Here is a 7,985-nt window from a genome sequence, read left to right as displayed (position 1 = left end):
GAGCATTGATCCTGGGCTTCAACACAGCCAGTTGTAGCTTGGAAGTGCCGTCCGCACAGATAGAATCACTCGCTCCTGTGTCTGTGGGGTTCAGTAGCGCCAGCTGTTCCCCTGCTGTGCGGATGGCAAAGTCTACTGCTGCCTCCAACATCACACTACTACTGACTTTTAACCGTGGTCCACTTAGGCCTCTGGCTGTACTGTCTCTAGTATTTCCCCTGGCCTCCAACCCCGCCATTCGCTGCTCTGATGTGCCGTCTGCACAATCCACACTTGTTCCTGTGTTACTGGGGCTCAGTCACATCACTGATGTGTGTCCGGCAATGTCTCCTGCTCTGTCACCATTCCCATTATTAGTTGTGGGAATGTGGACAGAGCAGGACACCTTGCTGGACACACATCAGGGGATCAACTGACGTGACTGAGCCCCAGTAACTCAGGAACAAGTGTGGATTGTGCAGACAACACTGCAGAGCAGCAACTGGCATGGTTGGAGGCCAGGGGAAATACTAGAGACAGTAGAGCCAGAGGCCAAAGTGGAGCACGGTTACAATCAGTTTTTGTGTACAACCAATATAAAACTCGCTCCAAGTTGGCCTTAGCCTGCTGCATGATTGACCCCTGGGCTTCAACATCACATGTTGCTGCTCAGAAGTGTGTTTGTCACGGGTTCTCCCTCCTGCCCAGCCGGGTTCCAGCACCTTCAGCTGTTTCTCGGCAGAGCCTTTGGCCTAGGTGCCTCCTTCTTGGTATCCGAGTTCCAGCAACGTCTGCTGGTCCTTGGTAGTGCTTCTTAGCACAGGTAACTCCTGCTTAGAAACCGTGTTCCAGCACCGTCAGCTGGTCCACGATTGTGCCATTGGCTCTTGTTCCTTTTGCTGCCCCTCCGGGTTCCAGCACCGTCAGCTGGTTCTCGGCAGTGTCTTTGGCATGGGTAATCCCTCCTGCCCAGCCTGGTTACAGCACGCCTGCTGTTTCCGGGTAGTGTCAACGTCACTTTGTCACTGCTACGTTGTCCTGTCGTGTTGCGGTCGGGTTAGCCGAGTCTATGGTGCCTGCAGTTTCAGTGCTTCCTATGTGGGCTGCGAGTTCTGGTAAAAAAGGCTGGTTCCATAGTGCCAAGAGGACAAGCACCCCCTGTAGGAATGTGGGTTTCGGTAACTGCGGCCTGCTCGCGGACGCGACACTTTGTTAATTATGGGTACCTTCTGCTACACATCCGGGTTCCAGCAACGTCAGCTGGTTCCCAGCAGAGCCTTTGGCCTAGGTGCCTCCTTGTCGGTATCCGAGTTACACCAACATCTGCTGGTCCTTGGTAGTGCTTTGGAGCACAGGTACCTCCTGCTTAGTAACCGTGTTCCAGCACCGTCAGCTGTTCCACGGCTGTCCCATTGGCTCTTGTTCCTTCTGCTGCCCCTCCGGGTTCCAGCACCGTCAGCTGGTCCTCGCTAGTTTCATTTGCTCTTGCAGCTTCTGCTACCCATCCGGGTTCCTGCACCGTCAGCTGGCTCTCGGCAGTGCCTTTGGCCTAGATGCCTCCTTGTCAGTATCCGAGTTCCACCAACGTCTGCTGGTCCTTGGTAGTGCTTTGGAGCACAGGTACCTCCTGCTTAGTAACCGTGTTCCAGCACCGTCAGCTGGTCCATGGTTCTGCCATTGGCTCTTGTTCATTCTGCTGCCACTCCGGGTTCCAGTACCATCAGCTGGTTCTCGCCAGTTCCTCAGCCTTCTTGTAACTTCTGCTACTTTTCAAAGTTCAAGCTGGTGGAAATGGTTTTTGATTCTCACTCTGGATCTCCCTGACAATGACCTTGAAGACGAGGACCCTGAAGACCACACAGAAGAATACCTAAAAGATGACCCTGAAGAAGATGACCAAGAGGACAAAGAACAGGAAGACAACCACCAAGATGCAGAACAACAAGAGACAGAAGACCAAGAAGCATAAAAACCAAAAGCAGAAGAACATTAAGCGTAAGACTAAAAATCTGAGCAAATGAGAATATCAAATTTATAAGCAGAAGAAGACTAAGCAGTGTATGGGGGTGAGTCCTTTCCTCCGTGTGGTGCCCCTGGAAAAGGCCTGCTGCTGCAGACCAAACTGAACGCAGACAAATCCTGTTGTAAATCTTTTGTGACAGGCTGAACGGAAGGTGCAATCTTCAAACTTTTATAGATAACAACTACAGGAATGCCTGACACAAATAAGAATATGATGAAGAAGAATAGGAAGAAGCTGAAGAAGTAGAATATGAAGAAGAATAAAAAGAAGAATAAAAAGAATAAAAAGAAGAAGAAGAAGAAGATACTGCTGCTGCTGAAGATGATGAAGGAGAAAGTGTGGGAGAAGTAAAAAAGAAGGTGAAGAGTATGGAAGTAGTGAAACATACATATCTGACAAAAAATTAAAGACTTTAACATAGTCAATATCTTTGTAACTACGAACGTCTTTTTAAAAAAAAAAAAAATTCCTGCTATTCCATTTGATTGGGCTAAACCTCTATGGCTTTAATGTCTCCTACACCTCCCGCAACACATTCTACATTATTATTAGTTGTTTTTCTTCATGTAGAATTAACCGACAGTGAAAGAAAGGGTTTTTTTAATTCCGATGTTTCTGTTCCATTGACTTGAATGGGACTTCCGGGATCGGAATCGGCGATACCCGATACTTTTTTTAGATCGGCCAATCCATTCCGATCCGATATTTTTCAGTATCGGGTGGTATCGCTCAACACTAGTAGTGACCCAAAGAATAAAGCTGCCATACTAATTTTACCACATGCGGAACAGAGGAAAAAAAAAACAAAACAATTCCTGAATTTTTTAGTTTTTGTTCATTCTGCCTTCACAAAAATCGGAATAGAAAGCGATCAAAAAATGTTATGTGGCCGAAAATGGTACCAATAAAAACATCAGCTCGTCCCGCAAAAAACAAGCCTGCACTTGACTCTGTTGGCCTGAATACGGAAAAATTATAGCTCTCAAAATATCCCAATGCAAAAATTTCTTACAAAAAAATTCTTCCAAAAAAAAAGCTTCTTTTAGTGTGTGACAGAAGCTAAACATGAAAAAAGGATATAAATCTGGTATCGCTGTAAACATACCAACCCGAGGAATAAAGTCGCCATATCATTAATACTGCAGGAGGAACGGCATAAAAAATAAAATCAATTCTTCACCTTTTATGGATTTGTGCATTCTGCCTCCCAAAGATCGCAGTAAGGCGATCACAGTGGTTCCCCCCACATATGAGGTATCAGCGTACTCAGGACAATTTGCACAACAACGTTTGGGGTCTAATTTCTCCTGTTACCCTTGTGAAAATAAAAATTGAGGCCAAAAAGATCATTTTTGTGGAAAAAATATGATTATTTTATTTTCACAGCTCTACGTTATAAATTTCTGTGAAGCACTTGGGGTTCAAAGTGCTCACCACACATCAAGAAAAGCTCTTTGGGGGTCTAGTTTCCAAAATGGGGTTACTTGTGGGGGGTTTACACTCTTTAGGCACATCAGGGGCTCTGAAAATGCAACATGATGCCCACAGACCATTCCATAAAAGTCTGCATTCCAAAACAGTGCTCCTTCCCTTCTGAGCTCTGCCATGTGCCCAAACAGTGGTTCCACCACACATATGGGGTACAAGTGCACTCAGAACAAATTGCACAACACCTTTTGGGGTCCTATTTCTCCTGTTACCCTTGTCAAAATAAAAATTTGTGGGCAAAAACGTAATTTTTCGTGGAAAAAAATATGATTTTTTTATTTTCACGACTCTACGTTATAAACTTCTGTGAAGCACTTGGGGGTTCAAAGAGCTCACCACACATCTAGGTAAGCTCCTTGGGGGGTGTAGTTTCCAAAATGGGGTCACTTGTGGGGGGTTTCCACTGTTTAGTCACATCAGGGGCTCTTCAAACGCAACATAATGCCCGCAGACTATTCCATCGAAGTATGCATTCTAAAATGGTGCTCCTTCCCTTCTGAGCTCTGCCATGCGCCCAAACAGTGGTTCCACCCCACATATGGGGTATCAGCATGCTCAGAACAAATTGCATAACAACTTTTGGGGTCCTATTTCTCCTGTTACCCTTGTGAAAATAAAAATTTGTGGGCAAAAAGATCATTTTTGTGGAAAAAATATGATTATTTTATTTTTACGGCTCTATGTTATAAACTTCTGTGAAGTGCTTGGGGGTTCAAAGAGCTCACCACACATCAAGATAAGATCCTTGGGGAGGTCTAGTTTAAAAATGGTGTCACTTGTGGGGGGTTTCCACTGTTTAGGCACATCAGGGTCTCTCCAAATGTGACATGGCGTCCGATCTCAATTCCAGCCAATTTTGCGTTGAAAAAGTCAAATGGCGCTCCTTCCCTTCTGAGCTCTGCCATGCACCCACACAGTGGTTTACCCCCACATGTGGTGTATCTGCGTACTCAGGACAAATTGCACAACAACGTTTAGGGTCTTTTACCCTTGGAAAAATAAAAATTGGGGATGAAAAGATCATTTTTGTGGAAAAAATATGATTTTTTAATTTTATGGCTCTATGTTATAAACTTCTGTGAAACCCTTGAGGGTTCAGAGCTCTCATCACACAAGTAGATAAGTTCCTTGGGGGGTCTAGTTTCTAAAATGGGGTCCCTTGTGGGGGGTTTCCACTGTTTAGGCACATCAGGGACACTCCAAATGCAACATGGTGTCTGTTCTCAATTCCAGCGAAGAAAGTCAAATGGCACTGCTTACCTTCCGAACTCTGCCATGCACCCAAATAGTGGTTTACCCCCACATATGGGGTATCAGCGTACTCAGGACAAAATGCACAATAAATTTTGGAGTCCTGTTACCCTTGGGAAAATAAAAATTGGGGATGAAAAAATCATTTTTGTGGAAAAAATATGATTTTTTAATTTTACGGCTCTACGTTATAACCTCTGTGAAGCCATTAGGGGTTCAAAGTGCTCACCACACATTTAGATAAGTTCCTTGGGGGGGTCTAGTTTCCAAAATGGGGTCACTTATGTGGAGTTTCCACTGTTTGGGTACATCAGGGCCTCTCCAAACATGACATGGCGTCCGCTCCCGATTCCAGCCAATTTGACATTCAAAATCTCAAATAATGCTCCTTCCCTTCTGACCACTGCCGTGTGCCTAAAGATTGGTCTTTCTCCACACATGGGGTATTTGTGTACTCAGGAAAAATTGCACAACAAATATTGTGATTCATTTTCTCCGGAAACCCTTGGCAAAATAAAAAAATTGTGTCCAAAGGAAAATTTGGGGGAAAAAATTTAAATGTTATTTTTTTTCCTTCCACTTTGCTTCAATTCTTGTGAAGTACCTAAAGGGTTAAAAAAAACTTCTTAAATGTGGCTTTGAACACCTTAAGGGTTGCAGTTTTTAGAATGGTGTCACTTTTGGGTATTTTCTGTCATATACTGACCCTTCAAAGTGACTTCAAATGTGAGGTGGTCCCTAAAAAAATGATTTTGTAAATTTTGTTGTAAGAATGAGAAATCGCTGGTCAACTTTAAACCCTTATAACTTCCTAACAAAAAATAATGTTAGTTCCAAAATTGTGCTGATATAAAGTAAACATGTGGAAAATGCTATTTATTAACTATTTTTTGTGACATATCTCTCTGATTTAAGGGCATAAAAATTAAAAGTTTGAAAATTGCAAAATTTTACAATTTTTTGCCATATTTCTGTTTTTTTCATTTTTTTCATAAATAAATGCAAGTCATATCAAAGAAATTTTACCACTATCATTAAGTACAATATGTCTTGAAAAAACAGTGTCAGATTCAGTGGGATCCGTTGAGACATTCCAGAGTTATAGGCACATAAAGTGACAGTGGTCTGATTTCAAAATTAAGGCCAGGTCATTAACCTACAAAATGGCTTGGTCGTTAAGGGGTTAAATACAACACTGTGTTTACACTTTAACTTAATATTTATTCATAGGTGGCAAAGTTCCATTATGAATACACAAGAGGGAGAACTATGGATAACAAACCTGACATTATCAAGATAGTTTTGGAAATTACTATAGTGCTTTTAATCAGGGTCTAGATTACAGAGCATGTGACACAGTATGCAGGGACAGCAGACTGGTGAACAAGCAAGCAACCTTTATTGCATCACTTGGAGAATATTCCACCAAACATAGATGTAATTCCCCATAGTCTGTAACATGGCAACTAGAGTTGAGAGAAACGGGTCGGCCAAATTCAGAATTCGCCGACTTTTGCTAAAGTCGGGTTTTGCCGATCAAAACCCAACCATGAGGTCGCCGACTTGAGCGCCAAAGTCGCGTTTCCCACAATCCTTCCAGTGTCTATTTTCAGCCAATCATGAAGGACGCACACTGTGGGCAACGCGATTACATTGGCAGCGGCCTCCATCATGTTATAGAAGGGCATGCAAGTGATTGGCTGACTTTGTGTGGCATCACAGTGCCTATAAAAGGCTGTGACCGCCGACCGCCATCTTACTTCTGCCAATCTTAGCATAGGGAGAGCTTGAGTATTTAGGCAGGGAAAAAGTCAAAAAAATTGCTTGTGCTGATAGCGAATGTCACTGTAAAACACAACTGTATAGTGTGCAGTGACAGGGTAGAATATATTTGTGTGCATCACCTCTGTTGGTTATTAGGCTGCCTTATAAGCCTCCCTGATAGCTGCATTGCTGTTTGCACACTGCTGTGCAAAGTGCTTTTTTTAAAAGCAAAAATATTTTTATTCCTTTTTTCTGCACAGTTACCAATCCTTCATTTTTTCACACTTTTTTGTGCAGCAGCTCTGTTGGTTATTAGGCTGCCTTATAAGGCTCCCTGATAGCTGCATTGCTGTTTGCACACTGCTGTGCAGACTGCTTTTCTAAAAGCAAAAATCCTTTTATTCCTTTTTTCTGCATAGTAGATACTGAGCGTACATTTTTCACACACCGTATAGAGGTGTTCGCTCCTCACACACTACCATGTACCGGCTGGTATCACGGACAAATACATGCTATATGTGTGTGACTCCGTAAAAAAAATACACGGAGATTAACATTTTTCCATACATACACCATATAGAGGTATCCGATTATCAAACAGTATCGGATATCTGGTGTTCTTATTACTATCACATCTACACAGAGTCAGCGTGTGTGTGACACTCCATAAATACACATACGGACATTTCCATTTCTTTATACACCGTATTGAGCAGTCCGATTGTCAAACAGTATCGGATATCTGGTGTTCTTATTACTGTCACATCTACACAGAGTCAGCGTGTGTGTGTGACACTCCATAAATACATATACAGACATTTCCATTTCTTTATACACCGTATTGAGCAGTCCAATTGTCAAACAGTATCGGATATCTGGTGTTCTTATTACTGTCTCATCTACACAGTCATCGTGTGTGTGTGACACTCCATAAATACATATACGGAGATTGACAGTTTCACCGACAGCGTATACAGCTGTACACCTCTGATACAGTAACGTATATCTGCTTGTTGGATTACGGTGAAATACATACTGAGTGAGCATCTGTGACTCACAAAATATATACGGAGATTTCACTTCTTACATACACATTACACAGCTGTACTCTACTCATACAGTACCATTTCTCTGCTGGTATTTTTGGTACATTTTCCCAAACATGAGGAAGTCTGGTGGAAGAGTCTGCGGATGTGGACCGGGGGTGCAGCTGGTATTGTTGGTGGTGGTGGTGGTGCATCGGCTGGTTCTGGCAAAAGCACAATAGCAGCTAAGGCAGGAGGTGTTGAGCCTGTGTCATCGTCTGGCTCAAGAAGGCCTTTAAAGTTCCCTTTTCTGGGAGTAGGGAAAACGCTTTTAAAGCTGGAGCATCAGGAACAGGTTTTGGCTTACATTGGCGAAACAGCCTCCAGCTCTATTGCCTCCTCTTCTGAAGTTACAAAAACTGCAAGCACAGAGTCGTCAGTGTAGGCCTGTGGTC

The sequence above is a fragment of the Dendrobates tinctorius genome, unplaced genomic scaffold (genome assembly GCF_039654945.1).
Source record: "Dendrobates tinctorius isolate UK_male_01 unplaced genomic scaffold, ASM3965494v1 ptg000134l, whole genome shotgun sequence".
Taxonomy (NCBI): domain Eukaryota; kingdom Metazoa; phylum Chordata; class Amphibia; order Anura; family Dendrobatidae; genus Dendrobates; species Dendrobates tinctorius.
This window is presented reverse-complemented; position numbering follows the sequence as displayed.